General features: G+C 34.9%; 1 protein-coding gene across 28 annotated transcripts in view; it reads left to right on the top strand.

Moving 5' to 3' along the window:
* The window catches only part of DTNA (dystrobrevin alpha), a 478,032-nt gene that overhangs the window by 237,930 nt on the left and 218,248 nt on the right, over positions 1–21,854 (top strand). For 5 of the 28 annotated variants that reach the window (XM_051970241.1, XM_051970238.1, XM_051970236.1 and 2 more), the window contains one exon: positions 9,834–9,963. The exons of the other annotated variants lie outside the window; for them this stretch is intronic. The gene's annotated coding sequence lies outside the window, so the exon portion shown is untranslated. The remainder of the gene's footprint in view (positions 1–9,833; positions 9,964–21,854) is intronic. 28 annotated transcript variants of the gene reach the window in all.

The following is a 21,854-nucleotide window of genomic DNA, read 5'->3' as shown; positions in this document are numbered from 1 at the left end:
AATGATAGTTGTTTTCAAATATCTGCATAGCTGCTCTTTAGAAAAAAGATAGATTTTTTTTTTTACTGCAGCTCTCCAAAGGAAAAAACTAAGACTAATAAGTAGCAATTATACAAAGGCAGATTTTTTTTTTGTCAGTCTGAAAAAGATTTTAGAAAAATGATGGCTGTCTGAAAATGAAATAACAAATTCCTTGTCACTGAAGATGACTGAATGACAACTTCTCAAGAACTTATTTAATAGGGGGATTCTGTAATTATATAGGAGTTGCAATAAGTTACCTAAAACCAAAGAATCATGTTTTCATTCAGAGTTGGATGGATTTCCAAAGTCATTTTATCTAACCCATATTTAAAATTCTTTTTAAAGGTTTTTAAATTTATTTTTAAAGGTTTTATTATGAATTTTACCTGTATCAAAGAGTATGAGCATTTTCATATGCAAAGGAGAAGAATAAAAGAACACAATAAAAAACAATAAAAGAGCACATCTATTATGTACAGTTTGCTTTTCCTTTTACATATAGTTTTATTCTTAAATATATAATAAACTCAAGCTATAACTTTCAAAACTGGTGTATTTGTTTCCTTCTGCTCTTCCTTTTGCTTTCTTCAATGACTTTTTTTAAAGTAATGCTACAAATGACAAGATGTGACTACTCATTGCATATGTAAAATGAGTAAAAAATTAAGAATTGAAGATGACACCAAAGTTGGTGAGCAGCTGGAAAGATGACAAAGCCTTTGACTGTTATAAGAAAGTTTGAAAGAGAATGTATTGGGTGTAGAGAATGAGGTCTGTTTTCAACATACTGAGATTGAGATATCTGCTGAAACAAATCAGTGCCACACTTTTCCTTCAATAATCCATCCTTTTATAATTTCTAAGGTAATATTTTAGGTATAAATATGATCATATCACTTCTCTGTTCAAAATTATGCATTGGCTCTCTTTTCTTTTCTGAATAAATTTCTATCTCCTTTACCTGGAATTCAAATATAGCTATAGTTTGATACAACAACCCTATCTTTTATGTCCTTTTACAAGGCAAACAAACTGGTCTACTTTTTATTTGCTGAACATGAATTGTATTTTCCTACTGTCTTGCCCATGCCAATATTGTTTTTTTGGTTTAAAACATCATCCAGCTCTTCACCTGTGGAATAAATTTAAATTCAAATGCTATCCTAAGAAGCCTTCTCAAACTCTTCCATTCCTGCTTGATAACATTCTTCTCTAGAGATCCCAGAAAACTTTATTTTTAAAATGATAATTTAGTTATCAGGTAGCTAAATTGAATAGACGATAGATGATAGGTAAATAGATAAATAGATGATAGATATTTGAATGGATGGATAGATAGGTAAATAGATGGATAGATAGATGATAGAAATAGATACATGCATAGACAGAGAGAGACAGACAGAAGAATAGATAGGTGGATAGAGAGAGGAGAAGGAAGGAAGGAGAGACAGAGAGAGAGAGAGAGAGAGAGAGAGAGAGAGAGAGAGAGAGAGAGATGGATAGACAGATTAGTAGGCATATGGATAAATAGATAAACAGACAAACAGAAAGACAGGTGTAAGGAAGGATGGGCAGAGATAGAGGAAGTAATAGATGGAGAGATGAAGAGAGATGGATAAATAGATGGATGGGCAGATAGACAGATAGGTAGATGAATATACAGATATACAGATAGCTAGATAGATTGATAGATAGACAGATGGATGGATGGATGTTTGGCTGGACAGATGAATGAATGGAGAGAGAAAGATAGAGAGATGGATAGAGAGATGAATGGGCAGATGGACAGATGGATACATAGATATATGGATAGACAAATAGCTAGCTAGATAGATGGATAAATTGATAGACAGGGAGATAGCTGTATGATAAAAAGATCACATCATGAGTTTGTTAAGTATGACTTTACTATTACTGTAGAGTACTACAGGTATTGTAGAGGGTATTGCCATCTTCCCAATCATTCAAGCTTGGAACCTCAGTGTCACTCTTGACTCTCCACTCTCACTGTCACTTATCCAATCCATTACCAAATCATTCGATTTCTTCCTTTACATCTCTCTTTTCTGTCTCTTCTCTACACACAAATTGCCGATAACCTAATTTAGTCCATCATCACCTCTTATCTTTACTATTACAATAGACTCCTAATTAGTATCCCTAATTCAGGTCCCTCTTCATTCCAATTCATCTTCCATTCAGCTACCAAAGTGATTTTCTGAAATTGTAGATCTGATGGTTCAACTTTCCTTATTGATATATTGCAGTGCCTCCCTGCACCTCCAGGATCAAATATAAAATTTTTTGGTTGGCATTTGAAATTCTTTACAACATGACCTCTCTCTGCTTTTCCAGTTTTCTTATACTTTGCTGCCATCTCCATACTTTACAATCCATTCTTACTGACAAACTTTCTATTCCTTCACTATAAAAATCAGACATTCCTTGACTTCTTCATAGTTAGGATCCTCTTCCTTTCAAGGTCTGCCTCTTAGACTCCCTAATTTCCTTTTAAAAGTGTCATCTCATTTGGAGTACATTTCTTGGCCCTTACTCTTCCTCAAAGATTACGTCTGTCTATTCTGCATTTATCTGTATGTTTTGATTTATAAGTGCTCTCTTCCCCATTTAAAAGTAAGCTCCTTTAGAACAGGAGCCATTTTTGGTTTCTTGTGCTAGGCACATAGTAAGCTTGTTGGTTGACTGAGTGATTGATTTTATAAAACTCAGTGAAGAATCTTGATCTGTTCAATTGCTGTCCAAGAGACCCTTTGGATGAGTATTCATCAGTTTTGACATGATCATTCAAGTTCAACTTTCTGATAACTTTAGAAATCTTTGAGTAAACCAATCTTCTTAATGGCTATGAGAGTCTAAGATTGACATCAAACATTATCTTATAGGCAAATGACATTCATATGTCTCTCTCAATAGAGTGTATCCTTCCCTGAACTTTTCTAACAACTGTTATGCTTTAAAGATTCCTTCCTAATTTTACAGCTATCTATGGCTTCTCTTTCTTCAGCTCAAATTTTCTGCATTTTCTATGGATCTAGTCAGGAGCTATTCTCTTCAAGCTATTCTCTTCCTTCTAAATTGACTGAAGTGACTTTTAAAGTTCAACTGGGGCAGAGCCAATCATTGATCATCTTACAAGACTTTTTCCCTTCTAATTCACTCAAATCCCTTTGTACCTCATAAAGGAATCACCTGACATGGCTCCATTTTTACAGTCATTTTTATACCTCCTAATAGGCTCTTTTTCTATGATTAGGTCCTGGACTTTCAAGGATCAACTCCTGCTATATTTCAACATGCTATCTCTCTCTACAGAATGTAAGGAAAAGGACTGCTTCATTTTTGTATTTTTTTCTTCAGTGCTTTCCATGGTGCCTGGAATGTAATAAGCATTTAATAAATGTTTATTGATCAGATGCTGGACTTTGTGCTGGCAGCTAAGATGCAAAGACAAAAAAAGTCTCCCCAAGGATTTTTCCTTATATTGGGGATGAGGGTGAGAAGATATACATTTATAGATAAATAAATAGTAAATTCTGAATAAATACTAAATAATTGTTGCTGGAAGGGGAAAAGCACTAGCAACCTGGCAGATCACTATAAAGATAAAAAGGACTAGAACTGACCTTGGGAGGGACCAGGATTTCAGGTTATAGCATGAGAATGGTGAGAAGGCAAACATAAGAGCAAAGAGAAGAAAATCAGGAAGAAAACCTTTTCCAAGAGGAAAGACAGTATCCCAAAAGAAAAGGTGGATAAATCATTCAGTAAGCATTTATTAAGTGTCTATTATGTGCCAGGTACTGTGCTAAGCTCTAGGATTTTTTTTTAAAGCAAAAAAGAAAGTTCCTACTCTCCAGAAGTTCAAAATCTATCAAATAAGGGAGTCAACAAGCAATCAAATATGTACAAACAGGTGATATACAGGATAAAAAGGAAACAATCAGCAAAAAAGGCATTGTAGTTAAGAGAGATTGGAAGCTGTTTCCTGTAGAAGATGGGATTTGAGCTAGGTTGAAGGAAGCCAGGTAAACTACCAGGCAAAAATGAGAAAGAAGAGTGTCTAGGGTTAAGGAACAGCTAATGAAAACTACCAGTGTAGGGAACAACAAGGAAAGTACATTAAGGAAGGAAGGAAGGCTAAATTATAGAGAGCTTTGGCTATCAAACAGAGGATTTTATGTTTGATATTGGAAGTGACAGGGAGCCATTCTAGTTTATGTAGGGGAGGGTGGAATGAGGGTGCAGATAAAGGGGACATAATTCATTTGCACTTTAGGAAAATCACTTTTACTGAATAGAGGTTTAACTGGAATGGAGAGAGATTTGTGGCCGGAGATAAACCAGCAGGCTATTGTAATAGTCCAGGCATGTAGAGATGAAGACCCAAACAAGAGTGGGACAGAATTAGAGGAGGAAAGGAGTGTATCTTAGAGATCTTATAAAGATGAACTTGACAAGTTGTGGCAACAAATTGGAAATGCTGGGATGAGAGATTAAGGAGTCTAGAATACCAGCCTGAGGGACTGGAGAGATGAAATCACAACATCAAATGAAAGGAACAAAAAAAAAAAAAAAAAAAAAAAAAAACAGTGGTGACTTTGAAGAAGGCCAGTAGAATGGTGGTGTCAGATTGGAAATTGAGGACTAGATTGTAGGAAGGAAGGGAGACCATGTGAAAAAATTATTCTGACTAAAATTTGAAAAGAGAATGGAAGGAGAGAAATAGTATGCTAGCTTGAGAGGTTAGCAGTGTTAAGAAGTTTGAGGTTTTTGTTGTTCATTTTTGAATTTTTAGATGAGGAAGAGGAGATTGAGCTTGACTGTGGAAAATGGATCACCAGATAAGAAGGGATTAAATATGATCAATGGACAAGCTCCTACTAGAGACAGAAAGATATGATATCAGGGTTTTAAATAAAAGTGTTAGACTTGGCAAAAAGTAAGCTAATACTCTGCTACCTGGAGCAAAAGAAGGAAATGAAGAGTGAAGACAAGGAATTTTTAAAGTGTGGAGGATGGGAGAGCAGTAAGGCCCAGGATAGTTAAGCTGAATATTTTTTTCAAAGAAAAATGTAATTTGAGAGAGAAGGGAAGAGTATAATTCAGGGCTTCAGGACATTTGAGAAGGCTTGGAATAGGCCCAATGGATGTATAAGAAGGAGTTAATTGGAGATGAGTAGTGAGATTGTCAGGGCAGCTAAGTGGTACAGTAGATAAGAGTTCCAGACCTCAAGTCAAAAGATTTATCTTCCTGAGTTCAAATCTGGCCTCAGACACTTCGTAGTTATGTGATGATAATAAAGAGAATAGGATCTAGTTGTGGTTAAATAGCACGAATTTTTAAAAGATCCACTTTGCACAGTTTATGACTTTCTCCAGTTGTTAATGAATAGGCGTAGAAAGCCATAAGAATAATGGTATTGCTTTCTCTCTAATCAGATTATTATTTTATTCACATTTCAAGTTATTTATTTACTTATTGATATTACTAAATAGATCATTAGGATCAGAGACTTTTTAGAAATTTGGATCTCCAGCTTGTAGAATAGTGGCACGTTCCTTAATTAATCAAATAAAATTCAGTTCAATAAAGCACTATACTTTATCATAAGTTAGTTAATTCTTTCTTCATTGGATCATAACATTAAAACCATTTTCCTTTAAGAAAAGTAAAGGAATATTTCCTGGTTTTTTTGCTCCTCATTTGCGCATGTGAAAATTTTGTCTTTCAGGTGTCAAATGTCAAATTTTCTGAGAATGGTTAGAGATAAAGGCTGTCAGGAAATTCATGATCAGTCTAGGTTTTGAAACTGCCATTTTCAGGGACCTGTGCGTGCCAAAATGTTTGTGGCAGCCCTGTTTGTAGTGGCTAGAAACTGGAAATTGAATGGATGCCCATCAATTGGAGAATGGTTGGGTAAATTGTGGTATATGAATGTTATGGAATGTTATTGTTCTGTAAGAAATGACCAGCAGGATGAATACAGAGAGGCTTGGAGAGACTTACATGAACTGATGCTGAGTGAAATGAGTAGAACCAGGAGATCATTATACACTTCGACAACGATAGTGTATGAAGATGTATTCTGATGGAAGTGGATTTCTTTGACAAAGAGATCTAACTGAGTTTCAATTGATAAATGATGGACAGAAGCAGCTACACCCAAAGAAAGAACACTGGGAAACGAATGTGAACTATCTGCATTTTTGTTTTTCTTCCCGGGTTATTTTTACCTTCTGAATCCAATTCTCCTTGTGCAACAAGAGAACTGTTCAGTTCTGCAAACATATATTGTATCTAGGATATACTGCAACATATCTAACATATATAGGACTGCTTGCCATCTAGGGGAGGGGGTGGAGGGAGGGAGGAGAAAAATCGGAACAGAAACGAGTGCAAGGGATAACGTTGTAAAAAAAAAATTACCCTGGCATGGATTCTGTCAATATAAAGTTATTATTAAATAAAATAAGATAAAATATTTAAAAAAAAAAGAAACTGCCATTTTCAGATTTAGAAGGAGTAAGAGCAATGGGCATTTAATACTTTCTCTCCCTCCTCCCTCCCTTTCTCTCTCTCTTTCTCTCTCTCTCTCTCTCTCTCTCTCTCTCTCTCTCTCTCTCTCTCTCTCTCTCTCTCTTTCTTTCTCTCTCTCTCTCTCTCTCTTTTTCTCTCTCTCTCTCTTTCTCTCCCTACCTTTCTCTCTCTCTCTCTCTCTCTCTCTCTCTCTCTCTCTCTCTCTCTCTCTCTGTGCATGCATGCATGTTCATCATCTCTCTCTGTACCTATTATACAGATGGAGGTTAGGGTGATGCTGTTACCAAATTGGACATGTTTTCAATTAAATCATATATAATAGATGGAATTGGGGAGGGGTTAGAGAAGTAACTAGGTAAGTGGTGTATTATACACATACACACACACACATACATACATACTGGATACAATTTTGATTGAAACCATGCTGTGGGGAAAGATCATTATTAAGTACCATTTTGAATTGTGTATAGTTTTTTTTTTCCTATCATAGATTAGATGCAAGTAAAACTGAGCCCTGAGCAATATTATGTACTCTGTGACACCCCCTTTTCTATTCATTTCTCCCTTTTAGTCCATTACCATTTAGACATCCAAATTCTTTATCATCTCTTAATCTCTTGCTCAAAACCAAAATGGTCTTTTAAAACTTTTATTGAGTTTATTATTAAGAATAATTTTTATACCAATGTTATCGTTTCCTGCAAGTTGTGCTTCTTATCCTTAATTATGGAATGCTGAGTTATCTCCACTTAAAGAAACATCAAGAAACCAGAAGCAAATGGGTAAGACACTGTATTTTAAGTGTCAGCTCTGTATTTTAGAAGAAAGAAACTTACAGGGTTTAAGACTGAGTCTGAAGATAAACTTGCTTCAAACATTTTAGGCTGATTAATGGCTGGGTCAAGAAGGGTATTTCTTTTTTTTTTCTCTTCCTCTTCAACTCTCTCCACTCCCCCAATCCTTCTTAAGCCTCCCTTTGCCCTTTTTTCCCCTCATTCATTCCCAGATTGACTCTGAAATTTTACTCTTTCAAGTCTACTAGTACTTAAAACACCAAGTTTTCATGTAAAGGGAATGTAGGTAGAGGCAGGAAGGGGAACCCCTAACAGAACTGGCTTTATCATGGGACCTTAAGAAATCACTAAAGGAAACATCTGTCCTTGGGGAGATCAAGCACAAGGTAGCCAAAGCTCCTAAAATACAAGCTTCCCAGACCTTTGTCTTTTAATATGGATAATTGTTAGTGTGATGTTGATGATAATTAGAGTGTTATAATCAGCATTTAGAGCTGGATGAGACCTTAAAGGCCATCTAGACCAATTCCATCATTTTATAGAAGCTGGAAAGCTAAAGTATTTTGCCTAAGGTCACAGAGATAATAATTAACTGAGCTAAGATTCCAACTAAAGTTTCAGTTCTAACCTTAGATTCCTTTTTTTGCCTAATCAAGCTGTTTAACACCTGAGAAAATTGTTGATATTAAAATATTTACAAATTCTGGCACAGAAACAAGATGAAAAGGGTTAAACTTTTTATAGTTTTTCTATGTGAAAATAATGTTGACTGCCAGAATTCATGAAATTTTTTACCATTTATATCTAATTACTATGTGATACAATGAATATGTATAATATTATATGTGTTTTAGGTAAACTTTATTATAAGTTTTATGTATTAGAATGGTCAGCTCTATTGACTATTGATGTATGTCTCTATTGCATATTTTGTCTTCTCATCAGAGTTGCCTCATCCAGTTGGAGCAACTGCAGCTTTCTCCCCTAATGCCAAAATTCAGAGTTCACTGATAACTTGTATAACCTATGGGGGAAGGAAGAATTAGAAGAATTTAATACCATGTTAGGAAGAATAATTGGCTGAAATATTTGAGCTCCTACTCTGGTTTGGCTTTCTCCATAGGAGTTGTTATCTTGATGCCCAAGGGATAATCACCCCCAAAATTAAAGTTATCTTTAAAAGTAATTAAAGAAACTTTTCATACTGATTGCCCCTGGTGCCAGAATTGTTAGTTATGACTCTGCTAGTTATCTTGACTGCTGATGTACTCACAATTTAAAAAATTTTTGTTATGACATTTGTTGGATGTCTCTACGTTCAATACTAATCTCATTTACTTTGTGGTAAGGAAACAAAATTCGTAGTTATTAATTCTGTGTTCTAAAAGCTCTAAAGAAAATTTTTGAACCAAGATACTCAATTACCTTCCTGTGATAGTCACAGGTAGTTGTGGATTTATTCCAGTACTTCCTTAGGCTGGTATCTTACATTAGTCTAACAGGTATCAGTAGAAGTTCTAAAATTTTTTCTACCACTGATTTCTATTTGAATTCTAGTGTTTTTTCCCACACACACATCTGTATGAAACTCAAGTAAGTTTTAAATCAGCATATTTTCTTTATAGGAAATTAGAACAATGACAAAATATGTCTTCCTTGTATTTAAGTATTTAAATGCTAAGAATACCAAACAAAGAATCATGATGCTTGAGTTTGAAATAGTGACTTCATCATTAATTGACTGATCTTCAGCAATTCTCTTCTTTTCTCTCAGTCTCTATTTCCTTACTTATTTACAATGCCTTGAACTAGCTAATCCTTGAAATAATTTCCAGCCCTAATATTCTTAGAGTCTATACTTAAGTAGCAAAGTAGAGTGGTTAGGTGGTAGAGAATACCAGACCTGTAATCAGGAAGACCTCATATAGTTTTTAGCTCTATTACCCAGGATAGGTCATTTAACCCCGTTTGCCTCAGTTTCCTCATCTGTAAAAAGGGCTGAAGAAGGAAATGGCAATAACAGCAAAAATAGCAACATAGAGAAACAATATGATGGAGTGGTAAAAGCACTATTCCTGCTGAAGATGTATAATTTCTCACTCTGACACTAGCCCTGAGACTCTGGGGAAGTAATTTTATCACACTGTACCTCAGTTTCCTCATCTGTGAAAATGAAGAAAATATTACTTTCACTAGTGCTCACAGCATTATCTGTGAAAAGCACTTTATAAATCAGAAAGTACTGTGTAAATGCAAGCTGTTATGATTTTTGAGGGAATACAATATGTGTCCCAATTAGGATAAGTGATTTACATTATACATACTATACAAATGTGCAGAACTATAAGTTCCATTTTATCTAGGCCTTCTGCCTTTGATTTGCTGTTTCTATTAGTAAATAAGGCAGTGTGGAGTTGGCTAGCTAATTAGTAGTATATTTTTCTCCATTGCAGATAATTAGGATTTACCACTCCTTGGACCAAGTGCTTGGAAACCTTTAAGTTCCATAGTCAGCTGCCATTTCAGAGAACAGAAAAATATATGGTTTTGGAAAGTTCCTGCTGTGCCTTCATAGAGTTTTAGGTGAGTGTGTGTGTGAGAGAATTTAAACTGGGCATTAGATTGTATCTCTTTAATATACTTTGTGTAAAAAAAGTATCAAAGTTTAAGACTAGTGAACTATATTTTACAATTTAATTTTTTTTTAAAGCAAGATGGTAGACTGTAGGTACCTTGATTTTGGCTTTGCTACTTATTAGTTATTTGATCTTGGGAAAGTCATTTAACTGATCTAAGCCTCTTTTTTATTTTGCAAAATAGAGATAATAGTGTGCACCTTGGATACTTCACCAAGTTTATTTGAGAACCAAATGAGATCATGTTCATGAAAATGCCTTTTAGTTTGTAAACTGACACAGAAATATCAGTCATTGATTAGCCTTTTCCCAAATGTCTTCATTGTTTCTGTTGATGGAATTAATTTGAATCTATGTTGCAACTTGGAATATAGTATCTGATGGTTAAATTTTCAAGGTGAACATTTATACCATAGAAACTATCAAATGCTACAAACTAGGGCTTCCACTATTTTGTTGATTGCTTATAGATTTACAAAAGCGATGGAAAAATATTAATGACAGAGATAAGCATTAAGTGTTGTAATATTAAGATAGCTCCTTATTAAATATTTACCTCTGGGTGTAACCCCTGTGAAAAAACATATCTTCTTCTCTGAGTTTTCTTTGTGATTACCATTAAACGAATTTCATAGTATCATAATATTTAGGAGTATCCTAATAACCATCATATGAATACTGATACAAATATATGCATAAATGGATAGAAGACTAGTGTTAAGAGTCCGTGCAGCCTGAATTCAAATCTTGCCTCAGGCACATGCTGGTTATTCTACAGAGCAAATAATTTAACCACTCACTTGCTAAAAGTATGAATTGCAAAACACTTGCCAATATACATTAACTCAAGGAATTCCTCAAAGAACATTCCCTCTGGTGATGAAGTCACAGCTTTGAGAGGAGGAGGAGGAGGAGGAGAAGAAAGGAGGAGGGGGAGGAAGAAAAGGAAGGGGAAGAGAAAAAGGAAAAGGAAGAAGAGAAGGAGGAGGAGGAGGAGGAGGAGGAGGAGAACAAGGGCAAAAAGAACAACAACAACAACAACAACAACAACAAGAAAAAGAAGAAATAATTAAATATATTAAGAGTAAATGAAACAAGGTAACCAAGATGGAAACTTTATTCTAGATCATAGTAATATTTATATCTTTGACAGTTTTATGGACTCTTAGATTTTCAGTCTAGATTTTAGAGAGGTGACTTGTCCAATATCATAAAATGAATGACATTTATGACTGACTTGAATTTGACTCATGCTTTCATTTGAATATCATTCAACCATTCAATAAAAACTATTTTAGCACGAGAACAATGCATTGTCAAATGTATATCAAACAGGATACCATTTTGAAAATCTAATATTTTATTTATAATAAGAATAAAATTTAAGGATAATTTCACTTTTGAGTTAACATTGTAATTTTTTGTGATTTAGTTTATGCTATGTATGTTGCATGAAAAGATTTTTACTAATTCTTTGGCCTAAGAATTTGGCCTAACCAATTCTTTGGTTTTTTCTTAACCAAAAAAAAAAAAAAAAATTAAACCAAATTCCTTAATTATCTTTCCATGGTAGTAGCATTATGAACAAGTAAATTATGGGTGCCAGAACTGCCTTAGGTTAGTATCTTGCATTAATTTGACAGATATCAGTAGAAGTTCTAAATATTTAAAAAATAGTTATTCTGCCATTAATTTCCAATTTGATTCTAACTTTTTCCCCTGTATATTTGGCTTGTATAAAACTCAAGGGTAGTTTATAATCAACACTGTTTCTCATTCTAAACTTATAGTCTATCATCTCCATTCAAATTGATCTCTTTTTCAGAGGAAATGCCTAGATTTGGACCAAGGTAATATAATTGGAGCCAAATCACACAATTTGCTAGGCCTTAATTTAGCTATGCATATAATGAAGTAATTGGATTGGATAGTCTTCAAGTGTATTTCCAGCCCTAACATTTTATACTTTCATCAAATCAATCATAGAATTGAGACTTAGTGTGATACAGTGTCTAAAGTGTTGAGTTTGGGATTAGGAAGATGGTCAGTCCCAGCCATGACTCAGTCTAGTTATTTGACTATGGACACGGGATTTGTCTAGATGAGGGAATTCCAATACCAATGAAATAAGCATTTCTTGATGTTAATTATCAAAAATGGGAGCCTATACAGAGGGTTGGAACTGAAAAGCTGAACAACTTTCTCAAGTTCCCTGAGTCAAATCTTCACAATGAGAATTTCTTTATATCATGTAAAGTGTTGTGAATTTCCAGAGACTCAGTCATACTCATATCCAAATACAAATATTGAGTAATACAATAGGGAAAATGATAGTGACCTGATGAATATATCTAGTTTTATTGGTGTTACACTTTTTGATTAATTTCAGAAAGAGGTTGATTAATTCTCTCATAATTTGAAGGGTGTTTAGATTTAATTTACTATAACTATGTGGAGCAAAGATATTATAAACCAAAACATTTGTGATTTGCATACATTTAGAGGAACTTTGTCTTAATGAAATTCCCCTGAGCTTTTTAATTTAAATGCCCTTTTAAAATATAAGAAAATCAAGTTGGACTACTGTTAAAGTCACCATTGAAAACCAAATGAAAAGCCTATATTCTTAGTAGTTCCTTCTAGCAGAAGTTTACATGCACTTAATCTTTCTCTGTGGCTGTCTTGCAGCTATCTCTATCTCTCTCTGCAGCTCTGTATCTATTTCTATGTCTTTTTCTTTGTCTTTCTTTCTCCCTGGCTTTGTGTCTCTGTCTCTCTGTGTGTCTCAGTGTTGCAAAGAAAACTTGAATTTCTAAGGAAATAAATATTACCTAGGAAACAAGTTGGTAGTTGTCTTTTTTTTTAAGCCATCATTCTACATCTTAGTAATCTTAAAATAATCTTGTTGGCTATTCTTACTAACAGTGCAGACTTGTTATTGTTACAAATATTAACATGAGTCAGTTTAGAATTTGCAAAAAAGCATTTCCAGATATGGTTTTATTTTGTTACTAGTTTTGTAATTTGACATTTAGCACAACTCAATCTAATATGAAGACTCCATCTTCAGTGATCTCCTATTTAGGTTGTCACTCATCCCAACATACATATTTAAATACAGAACCTTTTGATTTCTTCGATTATACATCTTCTCTCCACAACTGAATGATCAGACATCCTTCTGTTAGTTATGGCTGTTGTTACCAAAGATACTTTATGAACAAGCATACTATTTAGCAAGGCTGCCCTTGCTCTAATGAATACCTGATGTGTCATAGAGAAATGTCTGTCCTCTTTGACAAGTAAATATTTCATCATTGTTGCAGCATTTCCAGTCTGCAGGAGTTCCTTAGTACTAATGAAGCTTTTAACTTAATCATTTTTGCTCTTCACTGGGTTATTTGTGAGTGTAAGTGCCTGGCTTCTTTCTTTCTTTTTTTTTTTTTTTTTTATTTATGGAGACTATTCTTTCTACCCTCTTCCTCAGAGGTCAGCAGGGTTGCTCAGCTGTCAATTTTTAGTGCATTTACATCTCAAAAGGACATGGTGTTCCTATTGCCATTGGAAACAGACAAAAAAAAGTCTGTGGGAGGAAGGAGTGCTGAACCTTAAACATCCAGTGTGGAATGCTTTCAGAGAATAAATAAATGGCTTGATCATTTGACTTGCTGAGGCCATTAATAAGACTGGGGAAGTCTTCTTGCATGCACAGTGAGGAAACACAGAACCAGTCATCATGGTCAGGAGTAGGTTTCCAATCCTGGTCATATGATTTGAGGAGTTCCAAATTTCTCAACTGCAAAAGTATATTCCTTTAGATTTATTTCTCTTAGGTGCTTCCAAAATCCCTTAAAATTTACATTGGTAGAGATATTCTTTTGGGTTAAGGAACTATGTCTTTGGTTAAAAAGGAAATATGTTACCTGGGTAGTATTACATGTATACATGTATGTCTTACTAGGATGGCATAAACCCTCACTGGTAGATTTTTGTGAGGGAGAACAGCTAGAAACCCAGATCATGGGTCAGGAAGAATAGGCACACATTGAAACTGCAGGCTACCTGGAATGTTTCTGTATCCATGGGAAGTAAACTGTGACACTGAAAGAGAGTGGATGAGTGACTAAAACAAACTTTGTTAGGTTTTTTTGACAGAGCAGACTTCACATCAGCCATGAAGGCAAACCTTATTATATAGGATGATCATATAATCATTGAATCAACAAGCATTTATTAAGCATTTGATATTTACCATGAACTCTGCCAAATGAAAGAGATGTAAAGAGATTATCAAACTGATGTGGGAAAGATTAGTTTCTAGATTCCCATCCCCCTCCTAGCGAATGTAATTACCCTTTGACTCACAAATCCTGGTCCCTTTGAATTTCTGTAGAAGATCTGGATTTGTCCCAGCCCCACCCGGATCTGAGCCAACTTTGGGGCTACACCCAAAGGCCCCTTGAGCTAAGTCTCCTATTATAAAAAGGCCACACTGGGAACCCCTCTTTGCAGAGATTCCAAACATGCTAGCCATGTGACCCTCTGTCCACTGGACCTTCTGTCTGGTGCCCTCCTTATCTCTACCTTCGCCTATACTTTAACCTTGCTTACCCAATAATAAACCTCTTTTATCAATCTAGCTCTCGGGCCAATAAATGCTTTTATTGGGAACTTGCTCCGCTACTAGATCCCATTTACTGCCGTATCCTTGTGCCGAATCTGAGGGGGTTGCAGGGGAGCTTTGCTTGACTCCCTGTACCCCAAACTTGCCACTAGACCTCAACTAAACCCTAATTTCATTTAGGTACCCCAAATCTAGACCTCAACAAAACGAAGCACTGAATTTGTAGTTGTAACAGTTTCATTAAAGTTAACTTCTACTACTCCCTACTTGTGTGACCTGAGCAGATCACTTTACCCTTTTGGCTTTATTTTCCTCTCTGCAAAGGGAGAGGGTTGGAATAAAGATGTCTGGGATCCCTAGCTCTGAATCTTTTAAGCCTATATCAATACCATGTAAGATAAGCTGTACATTACAAGGCAGTATTACTAGTAGGAAGAAATCATTTAGCTTGTTTAGTGGTCCCAAGCTGTACTGAGAGCTTATTTTAAAGTTTTACTGGGGGGGGGGGGGGGGGGGCAGCATAGAAGGCTTTAGAGTAAGAAAAACTTGGGTTCAAAATATAACCCACTCAAACTTTGTGTTTATCATAGTGCCCCATGGAACTCTTTAAGACTTTAAGTTGCAGAGTAGTTGCAGATCTGGATTGATGGAAGGAGTGGGAAATTTGGTACATGGATGAAATCACAGGAATGGACAAAAACAAAACAAAAACATCTTACAATGATGCTATATGGGTGAACAAACCTGATTGACTCATTAATTTTAACAGTAGTCATTTCTTCTTTGCCCAGAAATCTTGAAAGTTTTCATTCATTTATTGACTTAGAATTTTGGGGGGTGGAGGGGGGAGCTAGGTGAAAGACATTCTTTGCATCAATTGCTACCTAGCCTTAATAACTGAATGAGTGCAGCCTTAGTCAAAGATCTGTTGAAGACCTTAGCTTAAAAAGACCCAGGTCTCCCATTTCATGAAATGGTTTTTCTTTATGAAGAATTTATGGGAAGGAAAAAAGTCACACACTGTGAAATGGCATGGACTATCATGAAGTAGATTTCAATCCTGATGAGATCATGTTCTTTGTGGCAACAAAATATGTAGCCATAGAGCATCCCAAGACTATTTTCCTACTTTCATGATCAAGGGGTGTATGTATGCATGTGTTATGTGTATGTGAACACACACACATATATCTCTAAATATATGTATATCTGCACACATATATGTATGAATATATTTTATCTATACACACACACATATATTATATATATATATATATATATATATATATATATATATATAATATATATATATATGTATTGCATACATATTTATGGTCGTTAACTAGCCCATGTGGAAGGAGTGGGGAAAAGTTGAATGCATTTAAGGGAAATAAGTTCACTGAAATAACAAAGTTAAGGCAGTTCCTAAATTAAATAAGATTGCAGAAAAAAGCCAGCTAGATGGCCCATTATACCTTTGTGTGATGCTATCAAAGAGCAATGATTAAATGGAAACAAGAGAAAAGATAAAGTGGTAATAAGGAACAGGAGACATTGAAATATCAAGATGGTATTGGGAAAGGTAAATAAATGATATTTTTAGATGGGTAACTAGAATAGAAAAAGTCATGAGAAAGAAATAATATTGAAATTCAAAGTGCTTTGTGGTCACTCCTTATAAAGTCTTGAAAATGAAGCTCATTTGAATTTAAAGAATTTGTTGGGCTAAGGGAAAGGATATGTGGCATGAAAATGAATGAGGAAAAGTACTTTCACTTTGAATTTGAATTCAATGCTTTGAATTTGAAGAAAGAAAGTAAGAAACATTAAGAGAATGAAGCAGCTATTTTCTTTTTTCATCATTATTAATGCATTTTATTTTAAAAAACAGATTAAGAAAAAAACAGAAAAGGAATATAAAACAAAAGAGAACAAAACAGAACACTGTCATATGCCCAGTAGAACATCAGGAAGGATTCAAAATATATAACAGCAAATTACCAGATTGAGAAAGTATACATATATATATATATATATATATATATATATATATATATATACATATATATTAGTAGAAGAAATTATATTCATTAATGTCCATTAATTCTATTCAAATAATATTTATCAAGTCCCTGTACAAGATACATATAGTGATAAAGGCAAAAACATTCCTTGACTTCAAGGAGTTTGTATTTAAATAGAGCAATAAAAAGACTCCATAGACAGTATAAGATAGTAGACAGAAACAAAGGGGAGATCCAAATAAAATGATTTAGGGAAATTTGAGGATAGGGAAAACAATAAAAAGGGGTGGGAGAGAGGGAATGCATGTGGAACACTTTACAGAGAACATGACACCTGAGCACATTTGAACTGAGTACTTAAAGCAGATTAGGATTCTGAATATATAGCTATTTTTAGATGAGGAGGGAGCTCAGTCTAGTCATGGATGATGGTTTATAGGGATGCCAACAAGGGAGATGAAATTTTTTGAGCTCAAGAAATAGCTAAATGTTCAATTTGGCTATGGCAGAGAATGTATTAATCAGAATAGCATCAAATAAGGATGAAAAGGTAGACTGGAGCTAGATTTTGAAGACCATAGATACCAAATCAAGGAATTAATCCTAAAAACAATAGAAAACTACTGAAAACTTGTGAACAGGGAGAAATTGTGACTATATATGCGTGTTAGAATAATTATTTTGACAGCTAACTGAATTGGAGAGGGAAGAGACTGGGAGTAAGCAATTTAATTGTGGATATTACTAGAGTAGTCTGCAAGAGCGATGTTAATGGCCAAAACTATGGTAGCATCTATGTGTTCAAAGAGAGAAAAGCATGTAAAATGTGTTATAGTGGATCTATGGAATCCAGGGATTCTGGCAATTTATTGAATGAAGAGGCAAAAGTGGTGACGAACAACAAAATATAATATATGTATACATGTCCAAAAGGAAATTGAAAAGTTGGGGGAGGGGAGATACCTTGTACAAGGTAATAATGAAAAATGCAAAACGATGACGATTGGATGGAAAATGAAGAGATCATTGTCCTGGGCTCTTTCTTTAAATGAAGGATTTGAGAGAGGATCATCAGCGCTCCAATTAGAAGAATAGAAGTGTGAGTTGTTGTGCAATCATTCCCAACTCTTCATGACTCTAGGGTTTTCTTGGTAAAGACATTCAGGTCATTTGCCATTTCTTTCTCTGGCTCACTTTACAGATGAGGAGATAAGGCAACAGGGTTAAGTATCACATAGCTAGTAAGTGTCTGAAGCTATATTTGAATTCATGAAGATGAGTCTTTCTAACTTCAGGCTTGGCACTCTATCTACTGTACTACTTAGCTCTCTTTCCTGGGATTTATTAGGCATTTAATAATTGCTTCTTAATTTATTGATTCTGAACTTGATATGATAGAATATTTGAAATGCATCATAGAAAAGGAAAGCTTAAATACCTAATAATTATGGTGGAACACAAAATAGAGGGCCTATACACAAAGGTTTTTTATACCATAAAATGTGCTAAAGTTTATGCTTCAATGACATTGCTTTTAATTAATTAGGGATGAGACATAATTGGAGATTCATTACTTGCTGAGAAAAAGGAGAAGCTTAAAGTACATAGCTTCTATATATACATATATATATATATATTATAGCTTTTTATTTACAAGATATATGCATGGGTATTTTTTCAGCATTGACAATTGCAAAACCTTTTGTTCCAACTTTTCCTCTCCTTCCCCCTACACCTTCTCCCAGATGGCAAGTTGACCAATACATGTTAAATATGTTGAAGTATAAGTTAAATATAATATATGTATACATGTCCAAACAGTTATTTTGCTGTACAGAAAGAATCAGACTTTGAAATAGTGTACAATTAGCCTGTGAAGGAAATTAAAAATGCAGGGGGACAAAAATAGAGGAATTGGGTATTCTATGTAGTGGTTCATAGTCATCTCCCAAAGCTCTTTCCCTGGATATAGCTGGTTCAATTCATTACTGCTCTAATGGAATTGATTTGGTTCATCTCATTGTTGAAGAGGGCCACATCCATCAGAATTGATCATCAGATAGTATTGTTGTTGAAGTATGTAATGATTTCCTGAGTACATAGCTTTTGCATCTCTATCCTAAACACAAATCTTTCTCAGATGAATTTCTCCCTCCTTCAGATAAATGGAATTCTATAGAGGTTTTTCATGTTCCATTTTAATGGTATATATGAGTTGTAGCACCCAAGCTTACCTATTTTCAATACAATTAGTCATCTGCTTCCTGGCATATAAGTTCAGCCTTCATAATCTCTTACATAATGACCAAAAAATATTCTGTCAGGTCAGTACTGTCCCTCATTAAAACCTTAACATTCTCTCTTTCAACCCTTTCCTCAATATCTTAGGCTCAAATTTCATGTGTCCAGACTATAAAGTGTTATGGTTGCCTAGTAACCAAAGGGTAATGTGTCAGAGAGCAAGAGAAGCTTTAGATGAAGAAGGCCTCGACAGTTTCAGGTGGGCTACAGAATACTCAGGTAGCTCTGAACCAGGCAGTCCAGATGGTTTTTAATGAGCTATTAGGTCAGTTGTTCTCAGAAGTTGCACATACAACTATCAAAATGAGAACAGGAATTTAACATAATTTTATCCTGGATTTTGGAGAAGAACTCCAAAAGAAAAAAGCCAAAGAGAAGTCAAGAAAGTTAGTCACTGATTTGTACAAACCTTTTTTTTTTTTTTTTTTTTAACTTTGGGCATTGATTTAATGACAGGCTTGGTTATATAGGAAAAATCATTGAAAAGTTCTGGAAAGTTCAGGATTGAATTGGGAACCATTCAGAGTCCACCCATTCTGAGTTAGGCAGGGAAATGAAAGTTGGGGGAGGATAGAAATCCCAGGAGGACAAAAGCTCACAACAAAAGGAGAGAAGAGCCAAAAGAAAACAAGCCCAAGGACCAACACTGCTTTATCTCTCCCCACATGACCAAATGTCCAAGAGAAGACAGTAGATATAGTGACAAATAGCCAGCAGTACATATAATCTCAAAGGGCTTTTCCAGATCCCTTTTTAAGTCTGATCAGTCTCCCTAGTGGAAAAAAAGTTTTCAGTATTTACTCCATTTCTACCTTTCTCAAATTGAGTATATAAAGGGCCTGAAGCTTATTTTTTAAACCCCTTTCCAAAGGATTCTAATGGAGGAAAGAAAGACTAGTAAATATTAGACTATGACTAACAAGTAATAAAAGAAATATCCTTTCTGAAGAGAAAGCAGTGAAATATTCTTCTATACAATATAAAGACAATAGCACTTTTTAAAACAGGCTTTTATTTTTACATAGAATAATGCTTACTTTTTAAACAATTCAATCATATTGTATATATGGAAAGTAAACCTTCCCTATATAGTTTGAGGATTTTTTTTAAAGTTTTAAAAGCAAAGACTTCATCCAAAGAACTATCTCTAAGCGGTCTCTGCTGAAACACAAGCATGGAATTTGAAAGGTTCACAAATTAAAACCTTGTGAGTCATTATCACATTATCAAGGGCTGCTATGTGGCCACATTTTGAAGTAAATGAAGAGAAGGGTTGATGTCCAGAAGCATGAATACTGCAAAAGGAAGGCAAGCCCAGGTATGAGGCTTGATGAGTGGCTTCTCGAAATCGAAGGAACCAGGAAGTCACTGGATGTCTGGACCAATTGAATACTCCTTAGGTAGGAATTCACTATTGGGGAGTTCATCATACTGGTGCCACACTTAGTGTAGATATCCCATCAACTCTGACTTTAATGCAACTCACATTATGCCCCCTTTCACATTCTATGTTTCAGCCAAATTGGCCTGGTTGCTATTTTCTTTATGTAACATTGTCCTGTCTCTATGCTTTTGCAAATTACTTGTCTAGCAAAAAGAAGGCATGCTACAGGCTACTAAATAATGATCCTTTCATTTTCCCTTTCCCTTTCACAGAGAGAGGTTCAGTTCTGAGAAATCCTGATCATCTAAATGAAGGGCCAAGTCCCTTTCCTCTTATTCTTTGGCTCTTTACACCCCACCTCAGAGCTCTGTGGAAAATTACTTAAAATTTTGGTTTGGTTCATGTCTGGGTCTTCCCAAATGGAGGAGTAAAAATGTACTCGATATACAATGTAGCTCAAAACAATAGTCATTTATTTCTCTATAAAACATACTAAGCACAAAAGATTCATAAGCTCAGATTAACCAAAAAAAATTAACAAGAAACAATAACTTGTACTACTATCAAATTCTCTGTTGGTTGAAACTTGCTTATCTGAACATTAAGCATTTTATAAAATGGCAGGATAATCATTTCACATTTCATCTTACTGTTAACTAGTCAAATAATTGTCTTATTTTGACAAGGTAGGCCAAAAATTAGCCAATTAATAATAAATAAATATTTATTGAGTGCTTACTATTTACCAAACATTGTGCTTATTAGACTTATTCTCCAGGCAGTGATCATCTTCTCCAAGAAGTACTATAGTAGATATATATAAAAAGCACCTTGTTGAACTTCTACAATGGCCCAAATAGGCTAGAAATGTCCACCTCAGGATCACTGCTCTATCATCTATGATCAGGCAAAGAAATACAATACAATATAGATGAGGCCTTCAGAAGACTAAATTCAGTTTCAGAACTTCTCTAAGTCCACACATGTGCTTTAACTTACATATATTTTAACTGTCCTGTTCTCTTAATTTGCTGTTAGAGTGGGAAGAAGGAACCAGATCCTCCCTACTTCTCCCGGGAAAAGGTTTAAAGAATCATGCTATATTCAGCAAATGGGAAGAGAAAAGAGACAGAGCAGTTTCATTACTTTTTAAACACCCACTGAGTCAGCAGAGCTTCCTAATCAGTTGCTAATAATAAGGTTTATTTATTATCTCAAAGAACCCTGCACATTGAGCCATACAGTTCCCAAGAGTCCTTCTTTTTTTCCTTCTTTTTCCTTCTTTCAAGATGACCATTTCTTTGAATGTTTCCTGTCCAGCATGCTCCAAGAGATGCAAATGCTGAGATACTTAGAATAATCTCTTCCATCTCTACCTCTGAGAATACCTGGCTGTCCTCAAATTTTCAGTTAAGTGCTACCACTGAAATGAAGCTTTTCCTCATTTTCCCCAGTGTCAATGCTTTGCCCTTAAATTGTGCTCTCTCTGTATGTGTTTCTGTTCT

Source organism: Antechinus flavipes, chromosome 1, assembly GCF_016432865.1.
Source record: "Antechinus flavipes isolate AdamAnt ecotype Samford, QLD, Australia chromosome 1, AdamAnt_v2, whole genome shotgun sequence".
In the NCBI taxonomy this organism is placed as follows: domain Eukaryota; kingdom Metazoa; phylum Chordata; class Mammalia; order Dasyuromorphia; family Dasyuridae; genus Antechinus; species Antechinus flavipes.
Note: the sequence above shows the minus strand (reverse complement) of the source record. Positions and strands in the feature narration are given on the sequence as shown.